Source organism: Phyllobates terribilis, unplaced genomic scaffold, assembly GCF_046119375.1.
Source record: "Phyllobates terribilis strain yellow unplaced genomic scaffold, ASM4611937v1 Scaffold_4__5_contigs__length_816908805, whole genome shotgun sequence".
Classification (NCBI taxonomy): domain Eukaryota; kingdom Metazoa; phylum Chordata; class Amphibia; order Anura; family Dendrobatidae; genus Phyllobates; species Phyllobates terribilis.
The window spans coordinates 680,081,471-680,106,267 of record NW_027362764.1 but is presented as its reverse complement, the minus strand read 5'-3'; the positions used below and the strand labels follow the sequence as shown (position 1 = coordinate 680,106,267).

General features: G+C 38.1%; 5 pseudogenes; all 5 read right to left on the bottom strand.

Moving 5' to 3' along the window:
• Positions 1-6,778: 6,778 nt before the first annotated feature.
• LOC141268148 (5S ribosomal RNA) lies at positions 6,779-6,898 on the bottom strand (annotated as a pseudogene).
• Positions 6,899-14,531: 7,633 nt separating this feature from the next.
• LOC141268147 (5S ribosomal RNA) lies at positions 14,532-14,651 on the bottom strand (annotated as a pseudogene).
• Positions 14,652-22,418: 7,767 nt separating this feature from the next.
• On the bottom strand, positions 22,419-22,536 carry LOC141270312 (5S ribosomal RNA; annotated as a pseudogene).
• A 658-nt stretch (positions 22,537-23,194) lies between these two features.
• LOC141267993 (5S ribosomal RNA) lies at positions 23,195-23,314 on the bottom strand (annotated as a pseudogene).
• Positions 23,315-23,935: 621 nt separating this feature from the next.
• On the bottom strand, positions 23,936-24,054 carry LOC141269709 (5S ribosomal RNA; annotated as a pseudogene).
• Positions 24,055-24,797: the final 743 nt, after the last annotated feature.

The following is a 24,797-nucleotide window of genomic DNA, read 5'->3' as shown; positions in this document are numbered from 1 at the left end:
ACAGTATCTTCATGCTGAGAAGCAGATGACACGTAGGCCTGGACACATGCTGGACAAAGACATGATTTACCAGCCAGGATCCAAGGAAAGATGGGTGAATCTCAACAATTAAGCTAATTATGGACAAATGGACAATTACTTTATAACTAATTATTTTATGTACCTGCTGCAATCTGATTCTTTTTAATGGACAATCCAAGAATAAATAGATACATTTTTTTATAAGAATATCGAGATATTGATACTTTGAGAAGTCCTCAGTAGAAAAAAATAATACAGGAAGAGTATTATTTTACAATGGTGAGCCAGCCAGTCCTGTTTTTTTGTTTTTTAAATTAAGTAAGTGAATTTCTTCCGTGAACAAGGGGGGAGTCCTGACGAGCTGAACAGCTGTTGTTCACGTGTCAGTAAATTCACTAGTTTGTCACGAGAAGCAGAAAGGACCTACAGACTGAGGAAAGACAGGAAGCAGAGGTACTAACAAGGAACAGAATCACACAGGAAAAGAATCAGACGAACTGAAGACAGGACGTGCTGATAAAGAGAAGCCAAGGAATCTTAAGGTAAGCAAAATATGGATATAATTTCTTCTTTTGCTAAACAAAGTAATATTAATTTCAAAGTTAATGTAGGAGATGACATAGAAGTTTTGTGGCTCAGTTTATACAAAGAATGTGAATTGCAGAATTTACAGTTAACTTCTAAATTGGTAAATAGAGACAAACAGAAATTGAGAAATATTCTACATTTGGTAGATTTTTTTCATAGTCTTGTGTTAGAGATTTCTAAGCAGGAAAATAGTGTAGAAGTGTCAGACGGTGATACTGATTCTGACTGTAATGTGGAAAATGAACAAGAAGTAAGACATGTGTCTGTAACTGAAGGTGACCTTGGGTCTGACCAAGAGACGGACATAGAGAAACCTGACATGGGAGGAGACATGACTGACATACGAGAAACCGATATACTAGGTGATGTGGGAGGAGACGTGAGTGACGTAGGAGGAATGGACGTACAAGAGCCACTAAAAATATCAGAGAATTCTGGAATTACCCAGGCTCAACTCCAAATTAAAATAAGGAAAAATTTGCTGAAATTATACAAAATCATGCCAAAATATGATGTCAAAATCCATGCCTGTAGAAATTCAGAGACATTTGAGAGCTTCTCTGATAAGTTTGATTTATTCAATGAGGAGAGGAATCAATTATTTAAAATATGGATTCCTGTGACCTTGTCCAGACGTTTACATTTAATGCCCTGTGAAAATGACTATCCTAATGGATGGGAAAATGATTCGGACAGATTAAGATATTTGATTTATTGTGTCACAAAGGATTTTCCCAACATAGAAGATCTGCAGAAACTAAGGATTGGTAGGAAGGAATGTACATATACATTCATGTCCATATTTGAACGGTTGTACAAAGCTCTCATCAAAAATGGAAAAGTACAACATATGATAACAACTTTTGTACAAAAATTCAAATTCCTAAATTCAGTTTCCCAAGTTATGGCATCACAAAAAAATTCATTATTTGAATGTGCGCAGATGCTGGATTTTGTTAGAAAACATGAGAATCGTGAAAAGAAAATAAATCAAGCTAAATTTATAAAACCAGGAAAGGTAAAATCTTACCAAAAGCCAATATCAAACTCTCCTAGACTGAGTCATCCCCATAGTGAACTCTATCAAATACACAGAAGATTTCATATATGCTATAAGCCATATCAGCCAGTGCAAAGATCCATCTCTCCACAGAATGAGTTAATTCTCAGTCAGAACTGTGATTCTCTAAAAAGGAAAATGGCTGAAACTGATGGACAGAGACAGGTGAGACGACCAACTCACAGTGACGTCATGGAATGTGGACAGAAGAACAGGCAGTTCTCTGAGGTTTTGAAGGATAGAAAAATGTCTTTCCTAAATAGGGCGTTCCTGGAGATATTTGAGAGAGACAGAAGATTTGGTTTAGGGGGTGGCTAAGGAAAAACTGTAATTATAATGTTGTATCAAAATGTAATACAGTGTCTCAATATTTATTTATAATCTTATACAGTAAAATTGTAGTTACATAGTTTCTAATAGTTCATATATATATATATATATATATATATGTACACTTGTCTAAGTAGAGATTGCGTATAATTGTATTTATATATACGTTTATAAAATATATATATATATATTAATTAATAAATTAGAACTTCATATATACAAATTTAAGTAGCAATATTTTGAATTACATTAGAATCAACCAATATATGTATAAGATATTTAAATAATTCTGTTTCTGTATGAATTTGATATTTAATTTTATTTTCTTATATTTCCTTAGAGTTTTCATTCCAAAGCAGGATTTGATCAAAGAACTCTAAAATGGATTTATTTCTTTATTCACACAGGAAGTGAAAAAAATGCATGATTTTATGTGTATAACATTTTAAAATAATAACAATATATCTAGTTGAACTATAATATATATGTAATACTTATTAATTCTTTTGTGTTGCTAATATTTTCTGTGCATGAAGTGTTCGTGCAAATTAAAGTAGCTTTACAGCATGACGTGTGACAGCTGCGGCCTTTGAACTTTGAGCTAATAGTATAGGATCCCATTCATTCTATTTTCAACTGATGTAACTTAAGACCGGGCAGCCAGTGAAAAAAGAATCAAAGACAAGAGTTTTTTCAAGTGTCTGAAATTCCAGTGACTTACTCTCATATTATATAATATGTACTTGGGGAATATTCAAAGAAATATAAAGATATTCAATTGATATGGCAATGCGCATTAATAAATTGGGATACAACAATTTTGGGTTAAATATTTATATATATATATAAAACTTCATATGTGGAATGTTTGAGTTGAACAGATCTGTGAATGTCAGAGTGAAGGTGACAGATGAGTAAATCAGCAGCTGCTAAGTGTGATTGATGTGACAGAGGCCTCGTATGTTTGTATGTTTGAAAAAAAAAAATGTTTCTTTATGTGAAGGTACGAACATATATTTAATTCTGAGGAAATTATAATACATAATTAGGTATTATCTACATATATATATTTCTATATTTCTTTAATAATTATTATTTCTTGATTTAACTAATAGTGGATAAGGGCAACCACACATCAAAATGGTTTACAAAGCAAATTTATATTTAGAATAATTTTCCACATGATAATATTCTTGAATAACTATAATATTATTTTTAATGGTTACCTAAATAGGTACACACCTCTCTTTAGTCAAATCTATGCTACTCATCGATATGAAATGTATGCACAATATTTCTAGAAGAAGAATTATTTTTAATTTGGTTCTGATATATACATAAATTTTATAAAATAATATTTTTGGTATTAAGGGGGAAAATGTGTTTTTGATCCTGATTACATAATCACTTTTGATCAATACTTATTTTCCACACATTTTAATAAAGAAGAAATAATAATAAGGTACTATGGTATAATTAAGAAAGGTATTACATGCAAAGTTGCATAATTTAATATTTTTTGGTGGTACAAGGTTATGACAAATATGAAATCATCCAGATAATGGAGATATAAGGGTATTTTTTATGGAGAATATAATTACTCTGCATTTGTCATTAAAATTTAAAGGCCTTATTTTTATTTTTATTCTTATTTTTACTCTTAATTTTATTTTTCATTTCTAAAATTTTATTCTTACTTTATATTTCTTATTTTTTTCTTTTTTAATTTTTTAATTCTCATTTGATTTTATTTGAGTTCAATATCTCAATTGAGAAAACACATTAATATTTAATAAAGTAATGTCTAATACAAGAGTATTGCTTCATTAAATATATATTGCTAAGGAAAAAAATGTTTACATTTTCTGAGTAAACACAACAATTCATTCATTCATTTATTCATTCATTCATTCATACATTCATATATTTATTCATTTTGGTTCAGGAGTATACATTCTTTGATATTATTGGTTTAATAAAGATATAAAAACTTGTTTTTTCAAAATACACTGACACCTATGGGTTGGAAAAGGTAATTACACCTATGACATAAAAATGTTCTATCATATGGAGAACTTGATTGATAATGAATTATTATCTATTCTTGTTTATTATTCCAAACATAATTTATTTTAATATTTTGATAATAATTAGATGGATATTACTGATTGCTATGGTACGCTGTGATATTATAGGTTAGGAAAAACTGCCAGATTTGGTATCAGATTAGGGAATGAAGACTTCAATCAAGACATCGCAATTATGAATTCTATCTTAATAAAGACTTTTAATTTTTATAAATCAAAGAGATTCTCAAAAGTTACAAGAAGAAGCAACTGATATCCGGACGTCTCAGAAGGTAACACGTGTGAATGCTGAGTGTTATAATAGACTGTGTCCATTACATACAATACAATTCACACCACTGATCACCAGGACGGCAGAGGATGATGATCCTATATGTACTGTGTTGTGTTCAAGTTTCATCACGTTCTAGTGGTTTCTTATCACCTGCAACGCTTCAATGAAAGCTGGTGAACAGGTAATACCTGGCATATGTGTCTTGTATATAAAGGACTGAGTACTGGTTATGGTGCTATATAAAGCAGGAAAGTGTCAAGTTAACCCTTGCTTTACTGACCAAAGACGTCACATCTATTCCAAAAATGACACGAGACCAGTGCAGACACACGGAAGATTCCAAAGATGATCCAACGTAAGTCCAGGTGACACTGCACAGATATTAAAGCTACATTTCATCCATGGACTTTGTTTTCTTATCAACTGACACACATGATCTTTCTAATAAAGAGTACAGTTTATGGACTGAACAATAATGAACACAATTATGGACTGTACAATATCTACATGCTGTAATTTATTTCAAAAGAGTTTTCATCTAAAGACTGTGTTATAAAAGAACCAAGAATAAGACGAAACGACGACCCGATGACATCAGATGATGACGATTGAACCCGCGATTGCTTCAATTTAGATATAGGGAAGTATAATTATACATATAAATGAATATTAGTCACGGCTTACCATAACATGAATTCACATCATTATATAACAATAATCCGATATTGATACTATTATTACTATTATTATTATTATGGAAATTTAATGATATTGCCAAGGAAGAAGGAAAGAAAAAATGATTGATGAATGTATCTTCTTTTGAGAAGTTTCAGTTAAAGTCCATTTATTCTCAAAAAAGGGGGAAATGTTAAATGGTTAATTATGGAAATTCATTTGGAATGTTAATCGATAATCATTTTTCTGAGTTCTATGCCTCAGCCATCGTGTCTAGTTGACATGCGCTATTTGTGTGTGTATTTTTGGTTCACTACCATATGTAGAACAGGTGTCCATACGACTGGCTATGAAAGCCCATGGTACAGAAAGGGGGGGCTCTCTTGCTCTGCCCACCCCACAAGACACAGAATCTTCATGCTGAGAAGCAGATGACATGTAGGCCTGGACACATGCTGGACAAAGACATGATTTACCAGCCAGGATCCAAGGAAAGATGGGTGAATCTCAACAATTAAACAATTAAGCTAATTATGGACAAATGGACAATTACTTTATAACTAATTATTGTATGTACCTGCTGCAATCTGATTCTTTTTAATGGACAATCCAAGAATAAATAGATACATTTTTTTATAAGAATATCGTGATATTGATACTTTGAGAAGTCCTCAGTAGAAAAAAATAATACAGGAAGAGTATTATTTTACAGTCTCCCATCCAAGTACTAACCAGGCTCAACCCTGCTTAGCTTCCAAGATCAGATGAGATCCGGTGTGTTCAGGGTGGTGTGGCCGTAGGCAAAGACAAGCCTCTCACTTGCTGCATTTCTACTTTGACGTCTGGCTGCCAGCTGCCCTTTCCAGTGCTCAGCAAGACCAGGTCCTTTTGTGCTTTCCCTTCTCTTCAATTTTTTTGCTGGCTTCCTTAAAAGGTCTTGTAGACACAACGCCCCACTCAGAGCCGCTGAGCTCACTGATCGGCTGCAGCGCTGTCGACGGAACGTCAGCTTCATGGCCAATGCCACAGGCCGGGAGCAGAGGCGAGACTCACCGGTAGACCCGGGTAGGATGAGTAGAGCACGGTTAGTGGCTTTCTAATAGGCTGCAGCCGGGGATTAACTTTTAACGAAAGGGAACAATCCCTTTGACTGTCTGCAGCGCGTCACACCTAGGAAGCGCACTCTCACACACAAGCCAGCATGCACACGTGCTCGCACGTGACAACACCCCCTATCTGCCCCTACAACCTCTCCGTCACCATGCGTCAGACTCTCCTGCCTGTTTTATGATTTCAGGGCCCTAGCAGGAATCACCCCCCCTCCCCAATTCCTTCCGCACCTTCCTTGCCTTCCTTGGACTGAGGTTAGCTCTTTGTCAGCCGTCTGGCTTGGTTACACAAGCTTCTTTGCAGAGAACCATGTTACTTCTGCTGGCCCTCGCTAGGCAGCCGGCATCCAAAACCTTCCCTGGGCACCTGCTGAAAGCCTGGCCCCTTCACGGCCCTGGGTGCTTTTAACGCCATCATTTTCACACGGCGAGCTGCGGAGTCAATAAGCACTCCTAGCCGTGGCAAGGAGCTCGGTGTCAGGCCTGCGTGAAGGGCGGTGGGGTAGCGTACTTAGCAGCCAACTGGCTCAGAGGCCTTGGGGCTTCCATCATCTAAGTTACTTAAGGTCAGTGTCCGGCAAGGCGCCGTTCCATGCTAGCCGAGCTGGGCAGTAGGGCAAAACGTCATCAAAATGGTCTACAGCACCCGGTGTTCCCAGGAGGTATCCCATTCAAGTACTGTCCGAACCCAGCCCTGCTTTGCTTCCGAGATCAGACGAGATCGGGCGAATCCAAGGTGGTATGGCCAGTAGACGCTGCTCGATCCATCGCCCGGCCAGCCTTTCTCAGGATCGCTTGATGGCGAGCAATCTGGCCGTGATGGGGCGGGCTCCGAAGGGTCCATGTAAAGGCTGTGCCGTCCCTACAGGTGTGGTTTGTTTAGCAGTGATTCACCCGCCGCATCAGGTGTCTTCAAAAATGGCTCGGCGCAGGGTCTCCTGCAGGCTAAACCCTTCATCGCGGTAATATGACAGAAAGAGCAAGCTGGACCCGTAACTTGTGGGCGGAGCGATACATCCAGGGGTGAAGGAAGGAAGAGGGTGAGATGGTTGCCAGTGACTTTGAGCTGCTCTTCAGGGGGGAGGGTCGTGTTGCCTGCAAAGGTCTTCTGCTTGGGGTTACCGGTGGTTGCCTCCAGCCACCCGGGAGATGCTGGTCCTGGTGAAAAGGAGCCTAGTATTAAAAGTAAATAAGCAACAATGCTGGAGGCCCACGGTGATCAGAAGGATGCTGGTATTTTGCAGAGATGAAATAGCGCAAGAGAGAAAGCAAATGAAAAAAAGAAAAGAGAATGAATGTGTGCACTTGTGAAAGGGAATGGAAAAAAGGCATAGAAGAGAGTGCCCCCTGCTGGTGGAAGGAAGGAAAAAGCAAAAGCCTACAGCACCTGGCATTCCCAGGCGGTCTCTGTTAATTGGTTAATTATGGAAATTCATTTGGAATGTTAATCGATAATGATTTTTCTGAGTTCTATGCCTCAGCCATCGTGTCTAGTTGACATGCGCTATTTGTGTGTGTATTTTTGGTTCACTACCATATGTAGAACAGGTGTCCATACGACTGGCTATAAAAGCCCATGGTACAGAAAGGGGGGGCTCTCTTGCTCTGCCCACCCCACAAGACACAGAATCTTCATGCTGAGAAGCAGATGACATGTAGGCATGGACAAATGCTGGACAAAGACATGATTTACCAGCCAGGATCCAAGGAACGATGGGTGAATCTCAACAATTAAGCTAATTATGGACAAATGGACAATTACTTTATAACTAATTATTGTATGTACCTCCTGCAATCTGATTCTTTTTAATGGACAATCCAAGAATAAATAGATACATTTTTTATAAGAATATCGTGATATTGATACTTTGAGAAGTCCTCAGTAGAAAAAAATAATACAGGAAGAGTATTATTTTACAATGGTGGGCCAGCCAGTCCTGTTTTTTTTGTTTTTTAAATTAAGTAAGTGAATTTCTTCCGTGAACAAGGGGGGAGTCCTGACGAGCTGAACAGCTGTTGTTCACGTGTCAGTAAATTCAATAGTTTGTCACGAGAAGCAGAAAGGACCTACAGACTGAGGAAAGACAGGAAGCAGAGGTACTAACAAGGAACAGAATCACACAGGAAAAGAATCAGACGAACTGAAGACAGGACGTGCTGATAAAGAGAAGCCAAGGAATCTTAAGGTAAGCAAAATATGGATATAATTTCTTCTTTTGCTAAACAAAGTAATATTAATTTCAAAGTTAATGTAGGAGATGACAAAGAAGTTTTGTGGCTCAGTTTTTACAAAGAATGTGAATTGCAGAATTTACAGTTAACTTCTAAATTGGTAAATAGAGACAAACAGAAATTGAGAAATATTCTACATTTGGTAGATTTTTTTCATAGTCTTGTGTTAGAGATTTCTAAGCAGGAAAATAGTGTAGAAGTGTCAGACGGTGATACTGATTCAGACTGTAATGTGGAAAATGAACAAGAAGTAAGACACGTGTCTGTAACTGAAGGTGACCTTGGGTCTGACCAAGAGACGGACATACAGAAACCTGACATGGGAGGAGACATGACTGACATACGAGAAACCGACATACTAGGTGATGTGGGAGGAGACGTGAGTGACGTAGGAGGAACGGACGTACAAGAGCCACTAAAAATATCAGAGAATTCTGGAATTACCCAGGCTCAACTCCAAATTAAAATGAGGAAAAATTTGCTGAAATTATACAAAATCATGCCAAAATATGATGTCAAAGTCCATGCCTGTAGAAATTCAGAGACATTTGAGAGCTTCTCTGATAAGTTTGATTTATCCAATGAGGAGAGGAATCAATTATTTAAAATATGGATTCCTGTGACATTGTCCAGACGTTTACATTTAATGCCCTGTGAAAATGACTCTCCTAATGGATGGGAAAATGATTCGGACAGATTAAGATCTTTGTTTTATTGTGTCACAAAGGATTTTCCCAACATAGAAGATCTGCAGAAACTAAGGATTGGTAGGAAGGAATGTACATATACATTCATGTCCATATTTGAACGGTTGTACAAAGCTCTCATCAAAAATGGAAAAGTACAACATATGATAACAACTTTTGCACAAAAATTCAAATTCCTAAATTCAGTTTCCCAAGTTATGGCATCACAAAAAAATTCATTATTTGAATGAGCGCAGATGCTGGATTTTGTTAGAAAACATGAGAATCGTGAAAAGAAAATAAATCAAGCTAAATTTATAAAACCAGGAAAGGTAAAATCTTACCAAAAGCCAATATCAAACTCTCCTAGACTGAGTCATCCCCATAGTTAACTCTGTCAAATACGCAGAAGATTACATATATCTTATAACCCATATCAGCCAGTGCAAAGATCCATCTCTCCACAGAATGAGTTAATTCTCAGTCAGAACTGTGATTCTATAAAAGGGAAAATGGCTGAAACTGATGGACAGAGACAGGTGAGACGACCAACTCACAGTGACGTCATGGAATGTGGACAGAAGAACAGGCAGTTCTCTGAGGTTTTGAAGGATAGAAAAATGTCTTTCCTAAATAGGGCGTTCCTGGAGATATTTGAGAGAGACAGAAGATTTGGTTTAGGGAGTGGCTAAGGAAAAACTGTAATTATAATGTTGTATCAAAATGCAATACAATGTCTCAATATTTATTTATAATCTTATACAGTAAAATTGTAGTTACATAGTTTCTAATAGTTCATATATATATATATACACTTGTCTAAGTAGAGATTGCGTATAATTGTATTTATATAAACGTTTATAAGATATATATATATATATTAATTAATAAATTAGAACTTCATATATATAAATTTAAGAAGCAATATTTTGAATTACATTAGAACCAACCAATATATGTATAAGATATTTAAATAATTCTGTATCTGTATGAATTTGATATTTAATTTTATTTTCTTATATTTCCTTAGAGTTTTCATTCCAAAGCAGGATTTGATCAAAGAACTCTAAAATGGATTTATTTTTTTATTCACACAGGAAGTGAAAAAATTGCATGATTTTTTGTGTATAACATTTTAAAATAATAACAATATATCTAGTTGAACTATAATATATATGTAATACTTATTAATTCTTTTGTGTTGCTAATATTTTCTGTGCATGAAGTGTTCGTGCAAATTAAAGTAGCTTTACAGCATGACGTGTGACAGCTGCGGCCTTTGAACTTTGAGCTAATAGTATAGGATCCCATTCATTCTATTTTCAACTGATGTAACTTAAGACCGGACAGCCAGTGAAAAAAGAATCTAAGACAAGAGTTTTTTCAATTGTCTGAAATTCCAGTGACTTACTCTCATAATATATAATATGTACTTGGGGAATAGTCAAAGAAATATAAAGATATTCAATTGATATGGCAATGCGCATTAATAAATTGGGATACAACAATTTTGGGTTAAATATTTATATATATATATAAAACTTCATATGTGGAATGTTTGAGTTGAACAGATCTGTGAATGTCAGAGTGAAGGTGACAGATGAGTAAATCAGCAGCTGCTAAGTGTGATTGATGTGACAGAGGCCTCGTATGTTTGTATGTTTGAAAAAAAAAAATGTTTCTTTATGTGAAGGTACGAACATATATTTAATTCTGAGGAAATTATAATACATAATTAGGTATTATCTACATATATATATTTCTATATTTCTTTAATAATTATTATTTCTTGATTTAACTAATAGTGGATAAGGGCAACCACACATCAAAATGGTTTTCAAAGCAAATTTATATTTAGAATAATTTTCCACATGATAATATTCTTGAATAACTATAATATTATTTTTAATGGTTACCTAAATAGGTACACACCTCTCTTTAGTCAAATCTATGCTACTCATCGATATGAAATGTATGCACAATATTTCTAGAAGAAGAATTATTTTTAATTTGGTTCTGATATATACATAAATTTTATAAAATAATATTTTTGGTATTAAGGGGGAAAATGTGTTTTTGATCCTGATTACATAATCACTTTTGATCAATACTTATTTTCCACACATTTTAATAAAGAAGAAATAATAATAAGGTACTATGGTATAATTAAGAAAGGTATTACATGCAAAGTTGCATAATTTAATATTTTTTGGTGGTACAAGGTTATGACAAATATGAAATCATCCAGATAATGGAGATATAAGGGTATTTTTTATGGAGAATATAATTACTCTGCATTTGTCATTAAAATTTAAAGGCCTTATTTTTATTTTTATTCTTATTTTTACTCTTAATTTTATTTTTCATTTCTAAAATTTTATTCTTACTTTATATTTCTTATTTTTTTCTTTTTTAATTTTTTAATTCTCATTTGATTTTATTTGAGTTCAATATCTCAATTGAGAAAACACATTAATATTTAATAAAGTAATGTCTAATACAAGAGTATTGCTTCATTAAATATATATTGCTAAGGAAAAAAATGTTTACATTTTCTGAGTAAACACAACAATTCATTCATTCATTTATTCATTCATTCATTCATTCATTCATACATTCATATATTTATTCATTTTGGTTCAGGAGTATACATTCTTTGATATTATTGGTTTAATAAAGATATAAAAACTTGTTTTTTCAAAATACACTGACACCTATGGGTTGGAAAAGGTAATTACACCTATGACATAAAAATGTTCTATCATATGGAGAACTTGATTGATAATGAATTATTATCTATTATAGTTTATTATTCCAAACATAATTTATTTTAATATTTTGATAATAATTAGATGGATATTACTGATTGCTATGGTACGCTGTGATATTATAGGTTAGGAAAAACTGCCAGATTTGGTATCAGATTAGGGAATGAAGACTTCAATCAAGACATCGCAATTATGAATTCTATCTTAATAAAGACTTTTAATTTTTATAAATCAAAGAGATTCTCAAAAGTTACAAGAAGAAGCAACTGATATCCGGACGTCTCAGAAGGTAACACGTGTGAATGCTGAGTGTTATAATAGACTGTGTCCATTACATACAATACAATTCACACCACTGATCACCAGGACGGCAGAGAATGATGATCCTATATGTACTGTGTTGTGTTCAAGTTTCATCACGTTCTAGTGGTTTCTTATCACCTGCAACGCTTCAATGAAAGCTGGTGAACAGGTAATACCTGGCATATGTGTCTTGTATATAAAGGACTGAGTACTGGTTATGGTGCTATATAAAGCAGGAAAGTGTCAAGTTAACCCTTGCTTTACTGACCAAAGACGTCACATCTATTCCAAAAGTGACACGAGACCAGTGCAGACACACGGAAGATTCCAAAGATGATCCAACGTAAGTCCAGGTGACACTGCACAGATATTAAAGCTACATTTCATCCATGGACTTTGTTTTCTTATCAACTGACACACATGATCTTTCTAATAAAGAGTACAGTTTATGGACTGAACAATAAGGAACACAATTATGGACTGTACAATATCTACATGCTGTAATTTATTTCAAAAGAGTTTTCATCTAAAGACTGTGTTATAAAAGAACCAAGAATAAGACGAGACGACGACCCGATGACATCAGATGATGACGATTGAACCCGCGATTGCTTCAATTTAGATATAGGGAAGTATAATTATACATATAAATGAATATTAGTCACGGCTTACCATAACATGAATTCACATCATTATATAACAATAATCCGATATTGATACTATAATTACTATTATTATTATTATGGAAATTTAATGATATTGCCAAGGAAGAAGGAAAGAAAAAATGATTGATGAATGTATCTTCTTTTGAGAAGTTTCAGTTAAAGTCCATTTATTCTCAAAAAAGGGGGAAATGTTAAATGGTTAATTATGGAAATTCATTTGGAATGTTAATCGATAATCATTTTTCTGAGTTCTATGCCTCAGCCATCGTGTCTAGTTGACATGCGCTATTTGTGTGTGTATTTTTGGTTCACTACCATATGTAGAACAGGTGTCCATACGACTGGCTATAAAAGCCCATGGTACAGAAAGGGGGGGCTCTCTTGCTCTGCCCACCCCACAAGACACAGAATCTTCATGCTGAGAAGCAGATGACATGTAGGCCTGGACACATGCTGGACAAAGACATGATTTACCAGCCAGGATCCAAGGAAAGATGGGTGAATCTCAACAATTAAACAATTAAGCTAATTATGGACAAATGGACAATTACTTTATAACTAATTATTGTATGTACCTGCTGCAATCTGATTCTTTTTAATGGACAATCCAAGAATAAATAGATACATTTTTTTATAAGAATATTGATACTTTGAGAAGTCCTCAGTAGAAAAAAATAATACAGGAAGAGTATTATTTTACAGTCTCCCATCCAAGTACTAACCAGGCTCAACCCTGCTTAGCTTCCAAGATCAGATGAGATCCGGTGTGTTCAGGGTGGTGTGGCCGTAGGCAAAGACAAGCCTCTCACTTGCTGCATTTCTACTTTGACGTCTGGCTGCCAGCTGCCCTTTCCAGTGCTCAGCAAGACCAGGTCCTTTTGTGCTTTCCCTTCTCTTCAATTTTTTTGCTGGCTTCCTTAAAAGGTCTTGTAGACACAATGCCCCACTCAGAGCCGCTGAGCTCACTGATCGGCTGCAGCGCTGTCGACGGAACGTCAGCTTCATGGCCAATGCCACAGGCCGGGAGCAGAGGCGAGACTCACCGGTAGACCCGGGTAGGATGAGTAGAGCACGGTTAGTGGCTTTCTAATAGGCTGCAGCCGGGGATTAACTTTTAACGAAAGGGAACAATCCCTTTGACTGTCTGCAGCGCGTCACACCTAGGAAGCGCACTCTCACACACAAGCCAGCATGCACACGTGCTCGCACGTGACAACACCCCCTATCTGCCCCTACAACCTCTCCGTCACCATGCGTCAGACTCTCCTGCCTGTTTTATGATTTCAGGGCCCTAGCAGGAATCACCCCCCCTCCCCAATTCCTTCCGCACCTTCCTTGCCTTCCTTGGACTGAGGTTAGCTCTTTGTCAGCCGTCTGGCTTGGTTACACAAGCTTCTTTGCAGAGAACCATGTTACTTCTGCTGGCCCTCGCTAGGCAGCCGGCATCCAAAACCTTCCCTGGGCACCTGCTGAAAGCCTGGCCCCTTCACGGCCCTGGGTGCTTTTAACGCCATCATTTTCACACGGCGAGCTGCGGAGTCAATAAGCACTCCTAGCCGTGGCAAGGAGCTCGGTGTCAGGCCTGCGTGAAGGGCGGTGGGGTAGCGTACTTAGCTGCCAACTGGCTCAGAGGCCTTGGGGCTTCCATCATCTAAGTTACTTAAGGTCAGTGTCCGGCAAGGCGCCGTTCCATGCTAGCCGAGCTGGGCAGTAGGGCAAAACGTCATCAAAATGGTCTACAGCACCCGGTGTTCCCAGGAGGTATCCCATTCAAGTACTGTCCGAACCCAGCCCTGCTTTGCTTCCGAGATCAGACGAGATCGGGCGAATCCAAGGTGGTATGGCCAGTAGACGCTGCTCGATCCATCGCCCGGCCAGCCTTTCTCAGGATCGCTTGATGGCGAGCAATCTGGCCGTGATGGGGCGGGCTCCGAAGGGTCCATGTAAAGGCTGTGCCGTCCCTACAGGTGTGGTTTGTTTAGCAGTGATTCACCCGCCGCATCAGGTGTCTTCAAAAATGGCTCGGCGCAGGGTCTCCTGCAGGCTAAACCCTTCATCGCGGTAATATGACAGAAAGAGCAAGCTGGACCCGTAACTTGTGGGCGGAGCGATACATCCAGGGGTGAAGGAAGGAAGAGGGTGAGATGGTTGCCAGTGACTTTGAGCTGCTCTTCAGGGGGGAGGGTCGTGTTGCCTGCAAAGGTCTTCTGCTTGGGGTTACCGGTGGTTGCCTCCAGCCACCCGGGAGATGCTGGTCCTGGTGAGAAGGAGCCTAGCATTAAAAGTAAATAAGCAACAATGCTGGAGGCCCACAGTGATCAGAAGGATGCTGGTATTTTGCAGAGATGAAATAGCGCAAGAGAGAAAGCAAATGAAAAAAAGAAAAGAGAATGAATGTGTGCACTTGTGAAAGGGAATGGAAAAAAGGCATAGAAGAGAGTGCCCCCTGCTGGTGGAAGGAAGGAAAAAGCAAAAGCCTACAGCACCTGGCATTCCCAGGCGGTCTCTGTTAATTGGTTAATTATGGAAATTCATTTGGAATGTTAATCGATAATGATTTTTCTGAGTTCTATGCCTCAGCCATCGTGTCTAGTTGACATGCGCTATTTGTGTGTGTATTTTTGGTTCACTACCATATGTAGAACAGGTGTCCATACGACTGGCTATAAAAGCCCATGGTACAGAAAGGGGGGGCTCTCTTGCTCTGCCCACCCCACAAGACACAGAATCTTCATGCTGAGAAGCAGATGACATGTAGGCATGGACAAATGCTGGACAAAGACATGATTTACCAGCCAGGATCCAAGGAACGATGGGTGAATCTCAAAAATTAAGCTAATTATGGACAAATGGACAATTACTTTATAACTAATTATTGTATGCACCTCCTGCAATCTGATTCTTTTTAATGGACAATCCAAGAATAAATAGATACATTTTTTATAAGAATATCGTGATATTGATACTTTGAGAAGTCCTCAGTAGAAAAAAATAATACAGGAAGAGTATTATTTTACAATGGTGGGCCAGCCAGTCCTGTTTTTTTTGTTTTTTAAATTAAGTAAGTGAATTTCTTCCGTGAACAAGGGGGGAGTCCTGACGAGCTGAACAGCTGTTGTTCACGTGTCAGTAAATTCAATAGTTTGTCACGAGAAGCAGAAAGGACCTACAGACTGAGGAAAGACAGGAAGCAGAGGTACTAACAAGGAACAGAATCACACAGGAAAAGAATCAGACGAACTGAAGACAGGACGTGCTGATAAAGAGAAGCCAAGGAATCTTAAGGTAAGCAAAATATGGATATAATTTCTTCTTTTGCTAAACAAAGTAATATTAATTTCAAAGTTAATGTAGGAGATGACAAAGAAGTTTTGTGGCTCAGTTTTTACAAAGAATGTGAATTGCAGAATTTACAGTTAACTTCTAAATTGGTAAATAGAGACAAACAGAAATTGAGAAATATTCTACATTTGGTAGATTTTTTTCATAGTCTTGTGTTAGAGATTTCTAAGCAGGAAAATAGTGTAGAAGTGTCAGACGGTGATACTGATTCAGACTGTAATGTGGAAAATGAACAAGAAGTAAGACACGTGTCTGTAACTGAAGGTGACCTTGGGTCTGACCAAGAGACGGACATACAGAAACCTGACATGGGAGGAGACATGACTGACATACGAGAAACCGACATACTAGGTGATGTGGGAGGAGACGTGAGTGACGTAGGAGGAACGGACGTACAAGAGCCACTAAAAATATCAGAGAATTCTGGAATTACCCAGGCTCAACTCCAAATTAAAATGAGGTAAAATTTGCTGAAATTATACAAAATCATGCCAAAATATGATGTCAAAGTCCATGCCTGTAGAAATTCAGAGACATTTGAGAGCTTCTCTGATAAGTTTGATTTATCCAATGAGGAGAGGAATCAATTATTTAAAATATGGATTCCTGTGACATTGTCCAGACGTTTACATTTAATGCCCTGTGAAAATGACTCTCCTAATGGATGGGAAAATGATTCGGACAGATTAAGATATTTGTTTTATTGTGTCACAAAGGATTTTCCCAACATAGAAGATCTGCAGAAACTAAGGATTGGTAGGAAGGAATGTACATATACATTCATGTCCATATTTGAACGGTTGTACAAAGCTCTCATCAAAAATGGAAAAGTACAACATATGATAACAACTTTTGCACAAAAATTCAAATTCCTAAATTCAGTTTCCCAAGTTATGGCATCACAAAAAAATTCATTATTTGAATGAGCGCAGATGCTGGATTTTGTTAGAAAACATGAGAATCGTGAAAAGAAAATAAATCAAGCTAAATTTATAAAACCAGGAAAGGTAAAATCTTACCAAAAGCCAATATCAAACTCTCCTAGACTGAGTCATCCCCATAGTTAACTCTGTCAAATACGCAGAAGATTACATATATCTTATAACCCATATCAGCCAGTGCAAAGATCCATCTCTCCACAGAATGAGTTAATTCTCAGTCAGAACTGTGATTCTATAAAAGGGAAAATGGCTGAAACTGATGGACAGAGACAGGTGAGACGACCAACTCACAGTGACGTCATGGAATGTGGACAGAAGAACAGGCAGTTCTCTGAGGTTTTGAAGGATAGAAAAATGTCTTTCCTAAATAGGGCGTTCCTGGAGATATTTGAGAGAGACAGAAGATTTGGTTTAGGGAGTGGCTAAGGAAAAACTGTAATTATAATGTTGTATCAAAATGCAATACAATGTCTCAATATTTATTTATAATCTTATACAGTAAAATTGTAGTTACATAGTTTCTAATAGTTCATATATATATATATATATATATATATATATACACTTGTCTAAGTAGAGATTGCGTATAATTGTATTTATATATACGTTTATAAGATATATATATATATATATTAATTAATAAATTAGAACTTCATATATATAAATTTAAGAAGCAATATTTTGAATTACATTAGAACCAACCAATATATGTATAAGATATTTAAATAATTCTGTATCTGTATGAATTTGATATTTAATTTTATTTTCTTATATTTCCTTAGAGTTTTCATTCCAAAGCAGGATTTGATCAAAGAACTCTAAAATGGATTTATTTTTTTATTCACACAGGAAGTGAAAAAATTGCATGATTTTATGTGTATAACATTTTAAAATAATAACAATATATCTAGTTGAACTATAATATATATGTAATACTTATTAATTCTTTTGTGTTGCTAATATTTTCTGTGCATGAAGTGTTCGTGCAAATTAAAGTAGCTTTACAGCATGACGTGTGACAGCTGCGGCCTTTGAACTTTAAGCTAATAGTATAGGATCCCATTCATTCTATTTTCAACTGATGTAACTTAAGACCGGACAGCCAGTGAAAAAAGAATCTAAGACAAGAGTTTTTTCAATTGTCTGAAATTCCAGTGACTTACTCTCATAATATATAATATGTACTTGGGGAATAGTCAAAGAAATATAAAGATATTCAATTGATATGGCAATGCGCATTAATAAATTGGGATACAACAATTTTGGGTTAAATATATATATATATATCTAAAACTTCATATGTGGAATGTTTGAGTTGAACAGATCTGTGAATGTCAGAGTGAAGGTGACAGATGAGTAAATCAGCAGCTGCTAAGTGTGATTGATGTGACAGAGGCCTCGTATGTTTGTATGTTTGAAAAAAAAAATGTTTCTTTATGTGAAGGTACAAAAATATATTTAATTCTGAGGAAATTATAATACATAATTAGGTATTATCTACATATATATATTTCTATATTTATTAATAATTATTATTTCTTGATTTAACTAATAGTGGATAAGGGCAACCACACATCAAAATGGTTTACAAAGCAAATTTATATTTAGAATAATTTTCCACATGATAATATTCTTGAATAACTATAATATTATTTTTAATGGTTACCTAAATAGGTACACACATCTCTTTAGTCAAATCTATGCTACTCATCGATATGAAATTTATGCACAATATTTCTAGAAGAATAATTATTTTTAATTTGGTTCTGATATATACATAAATTTTATAAAATAATATTTTTGGTATTAAGGGGGAAAATATGTTTGTGATCCTGATTACATAATCACTTTTGATCAATACTTATTTTCCACACATTTTAATAAAGAAGAAATAATAATAAGGTACTATGGTATAATTAAGAAGGGTATTACATGCAAAGTTGCATAATTTAATATTTTTTGGTGGTACAAGGTTATGACAAATATGAAATCATCCAAATAATGGAGATATAAGGGTATTTTTTATGGAGAATATAATTACTCTGCATTTGTTATTAAAATTTAAAGGCCTTATTTTTATTTTTATTCTTATTTTTACTCTTAATTTTATTTTTCATTTTTAAAATTTTATTCTTACTTTAAACTTCTTATTTTTCTATTTTTTCATTTTTTAATTCTCATTTGATTTTATTTGAGTTCAATATCTCAATTGAGAAAACACATTACTATTTAATAAAGTAATGTCTAATACAAGATTATTGCTTCATTAAATATATATTGCTAAGGAAAAAAATGTTTACATTTTCTGAGTAAACACAACAATTCATTCATTCATTTATTTATTCATTCATTCATTCATTCATTCATACATTCATATATTTATTCATTTTGGTTCAGGAGTATACATTCTTTGATATTATTGGTTTAATAAAGATATAAAAACTTGTTTTTTCAAAATACACTGACACCTATGGGTTGGAAAAGGTAATTACACCTATGACATAAAAATGTTCTATCATGTGGAGAACTTGATTGATAATGAATTATTATCTATTATTGTTTATTATTCCAAACATAATTTATTTTAATATTTTGATAATAATTAGATGGATATTACTGATTGCTATGGTACGCTGTGATATTATAGGTTAGGAAAAACTGCCAGATTTGGTATCAGATTAGGGAATGAAGACTTCAATCAAGACATCGCAATTATGAATTCTATCTTAATAAAGACTCTTAATTTTTATAAATCAAAGAGATTCTCAAAAGTTACAAGAAGAAGCAACTGATATCCTGACATCTCAGAAGGTAACAGGTGTGAATGCTGAGTGTTATAATAGACTGTGTCCATTACATACAATACAATTCACACCACTGATCACCAGGACGGCAGAGGACGATGATCCTATATGTACTGTGTTGTGTTCAAGTTTCATCACGTTCCAGTGGTTTCTTATCACCTGCAACGCTTCAATGAAAGCTGGTGAACAGGTAATACCTGGCATATGTGTCCTGTATATAAAGGACTGAGTACTGGTTATGGTGCTATATAAAGCAGGAAAGTGTCAAGTTAACCCTTGCTTTACTGACCAAAGACGTCACATCTGTTCCAAAAGTGACACGAGACCAGTGCGGACACACGGAAGATTCCAAAGACGATCCAACGTAAGTCCAGGTGACACTGCACAGATATTAAAGCTACATTTCATCCATGGACTTTGTTTTCTTATCAACTGACACACATGATCTTTCTAATAAAGAGTACAGTTTATGGACTGAACAATAATGAGCACAATTATGGACTGTACAATATCTACATGCTGTAATTTATTTCAAAGGAGTTTTCATCTAAAGACTGTGTTATAAAAGAACCAAGAAGAAGACGAGACGATAACCCGATGACATCAGATGATGACGATTGAACCCGCGATTGCTTCAATTTAGATATAGGGAAGTATAATTATACATATTAAATGAATATTAGTCACGGCTTACCATAACATGAATTCACATCATTATATAACAATAATCCGATATTGATACTATTATTACTATTATTATTATTATGGAAATTTAATGATATTGCCAAGGAAGAAGGAAAGAAAAAATGATTGATGAATGTATCTTATTTTGAGATTTTTCAGTTAAAGTCCATTTATTCTCAAAAAGGGGGAAATGTTAAATGGTTAATTATGGAAATTCATTTGGAATGTTAATCGATAATCATTTTTCTGAGTTCTATGCCTCAGCCATCGTGTCTAGTTGAAATGCGCTATTTGTGTGTGTATTTTTGGTTCACTACCATATGTAGAACAGGTGTCCATACGACTGGCTATAAAAGCCCATGGTACAGAAAGAGGGGGCTCTCTTGCTCTGCCCACCCCAAAAGACACAGAATCTTCATGATGAGAAGCAGATGACATGTAGGCCTGGACACATGCTGGACAAAGACATGATTTACCAGCCAGGATCCAAGGAAAGATGGGTGAATCTCAACAATTAAACAATTAAGCTAATTATGGACAAATGGACAATAACTTTATAACTAATTATTGTATGTACCTGCTGCAATCTGATTCTTTTTAATGGACAATCCAAGAATAAATAGATACATTTTTTTATAAGAATATCGTGATATTGATACTTTGAGAAGTCCTCAGTAGAAAAAAATAATACAGGAAGAGTTTTATTTTACAGTCTCCCATCCAAGTACTAACCAGTCCTGACCATGCTTAGCTTCCAAGATCAGATGAGAGCGGGCGTGTTCAGGGTGGTGTGGCCGTAGGCAAAGACAAGCCTCTCACTTGCTGCTTTTCTACTTTGACGTCTGGCTGCCGGCTGCCCTTTCCAGTGCTCAGCAAGACCAGGTCCTTTTGTGCTTTCCCTTCTCTTCAATTTTTTTGCTGGCTTCCTTAAAAGGTCTTGTAGACAAAATGCCCCACTCAGAGCCGCTGAGCTCACTGATCGGCTGCAGCGCTGTAGACAGAACGTCAGCTTCACGGCCAATGCCACAGGCCGGGAGCAGAGGCGAGACTCACCGGTAGACCCGGGTAGGTTGAGTAGAGCGCGGTTAGTTGCTTTCTAATAGCCTGCAGCCGGGGATTAACTTTTAATGAAAGGGAACAATCCCTTTGACTGTCTGCAGCGCGCCACACCTAGGAAGCGCCCTCTTACACAAAATCCAGCATGCACACGTGCTCGCACGTGACAACACCCACTATCTGCCCCTACAACCTCTCCGTCACCATGCGTCAGACTCTCCTGCCTGTTTTATGATTTCAGGGCCCTAGCAGGAATCACCCCCTACCCTCCCCAATTCCTTCCGCACCTTCCTTGCACTGAGGTTAGCTCTTTGTCAGCCGTCTGGCTTGGTTACAAAAGATTCTTTGCAGAGAAACATGTTACTTCTGCTGGCCCTCGCTAGGCGGCCGGCATCCAAAACCTTCCCTGGGCACCTGCTGAAAGCCTGGCCCCTTCACGGCCCCGGGTGCTTTTAACGCCATCATTTCCACACGGCGAGCTGCGGAGTCAATAAGCACTCCTAGCCGTGTTGCCTGCAAAGGTCTTGTGCTTGGGGTTACCGGTGGTTGCCTCCAGCAACGCGGGAGATGCTGGTCCTGGTGAAAAGGAGCCTAGCATTAAAAGTAAAGAAGCAACAATGCTGGAGGCCCAGGGTGATCAGAAGGATGCTGGTATTTTGCAGAGATGAAATAGCGCAAGAGAGAAAGCAAATGAAAAAAAGAAAAGAGAATGAATGTGTGCACTTGTGAAAGGGAATGGAAAAAAGGCATAGAAGACAGTGCCCCCTGCTGGTGGAAGGAAGGAAAAAGCAAAAGCCTACAGCACCTGGTATTCCCAGGTGGTCTCCCACCCAGTACTAACCAGGCCCAACCCTGCTTAGCTTTCAAGATCAGACGAGATTGGGCATGTTCAGGGTAAGTAGAGCGCGGTTAGTTGATTTCTAATAGGCTGCAGCCGGGGATTAAATTTTAATGAAAGGGAACAATCCCTTTGACTGTCTGCAGCGCACCACACCTAGGAATCGCACTCTCACACACAAGCCAGCATGCACACGTGCTCGCACGTGACAACACCCCCTATCTGCCCCTACAACCTCTCCGTCACCATGCATCAGACTCTCCTGCCTGTTTTTTGATTTCAGGGCCCTAGCAGGAATCACCCCCCCACCTCCCCAATTCCTTCCGCACCTTCCTTGCCTTCCTTGCACTGAGGTTAGCTCTTTGTCAGCCGTCTGGCTTGGTTACACAAGCTTCTTTGCAGAGAAACAGGTTACTTCTGCTGGCCCTCGCTAGGCGGCCGGCATCCAAAACCTTCCCTGGGCACCTGCTGAAAGCCTGGCCCCTTCACGGCCCCGGGTGCTTTTAACGCCATCATTTCCACACGTCGAGCTGCGGAGTCAATAAGCACTCCTAGCCGTGGCAAGGAGCTCGGTGTCAGGCCTGCGTGAAGGCGGCGGGGTAGCGTACTTAGCTGCCAACTGGCTCAGAAGCCTTGGGGCTTCCATCATCTAAGTTACTTAAGGTCGGTGTCCGGCAAGGCGCCGTTCCATGCTAGCCGAGCTGGGCAGTAGGGCAAAAGGTCATCAAAATGGTCTACAGCACCCAGTATTCCCAGGAGGTCTCCCATCCAAGTACTGTCCAAGCCCAGCCCTGCTTTGCTTCTGAGATCAGACGAGATCGGGCATATCCAAGGTGGTATGGCCAGTAGACGCTGCTCGATCCATTGCCCTTCCAGCCTTTCTCAGGATCGCTTGGTGGCGAGCAATCTGGCCGTGACGGGGCGGGCTTCGAAGGGTCCATGCAAAGGCTGTGCCGTCCCTACAGGTGTGGTTTGTTTAGCAGTGATTCACCCGCCGCATCAGGTGTCTTCAAAAATGTTTCGGCGCAGGGTCTCCTGCAGGCTAAACCCTTCATCGCGGTAATGTGACAGAAAGAGCAAGCTGGATCCGTAACCAGGGGGCGGAGCGAGACGTCCAGGGGTGAATGAAGGAAGAGGGTGAGATGGTTGCCAGTGACTTTGAGCTGCTCTTCAGGGGGGAGGGTCGTGTTGCCTGCAAAGGTCTTCTGCTTGGGGTTACCGGTGGTTGCCTCCAGCCACGCGGGAGACGCCGGTCCTGGTCAAAAGGAGCCTAGTATTAAAAGTAAAGAAGCAACAATGCTGGAGGCCCACGGTGATCAGAAGGATGCTGGTATTTTGCAGAGATGAAATAGCGCAAGAGAGAAAGCAAATGAAAAAAAGAAAAGAGAATGTATGTGTGCACTTGTGAAAGGGAATGGAAAAAAGGCACAGAGGAGAGTGCCCCCTGCTGGTGGAAGGAAAGAAAAGGCAAAAGCCTACTGCACCTGGTATTCCTAGGCAGTCTCCCATCCAAGTACTAACCAGGCCTGACCCTGCTTAGCTTCCAAGATCAGATGAGACCAGGCTTGTTCAGGGTGCTGTGGCTGTAGGCGCCAGCCAAGCCTCTCACTTGCTGCTTTTCTACTTTGAAGTCTGGCTGCCGGCTGCCCTTTCCAGTGCTCAGCAAGACCAGGTCCTTTTGTGCTTTCTCTTCTCTTCTATTTTTTTGCTGGCTTCCTTAAAAGGTCTTGTAGACACAACGCCCCACTCAGAGCCGCTGAGCTCACTGATCGGCTGCAGCGCTGTCGACGGAACGTCAGCTTCACGGCCAATGCCACAGGCTGGGAGCAGAGGCGAGACTCACCGGTAGACCCGGGTAGGGTGAGTAGAGCGCGGTTAGTTGCTTTCTAATAGCCTGCAGCCGGGGATTAACTTTTAATGAAAGGGAACAATCCCTTTGACTGTCTGCAGCGCGCCACACCTAGGAAGCGCTATCTCACACACAAGCCAGCATACACACATGCTCGCATGTGACAACACCCCCTATCTGCCCCTACATCCTCTCCGTCACCATGCGTCAGACTCTCCTGCCTGTTTTATGATTTCAGGGCCCTAGCAGGAATCACCCCCCCCTCCCCAATTCCTTCCGCACCTTCCTTGCCTTCCTTGCACTGAGGTTAGCTCTTTGTCAGCCGACTGGCTTGGTTACACAAGCTTCTTTGCAGAGAAACATGTTACTTCTGCTGGCCCTCGCTAGGCGGCCGGCATCCAAAACCTTCCCTGGGCACCTGCTGAAAGCCTGGCCACTTCACGGCCCCGGGTGCTTTTAACGCCATAATTTCCACACGGCGAGCC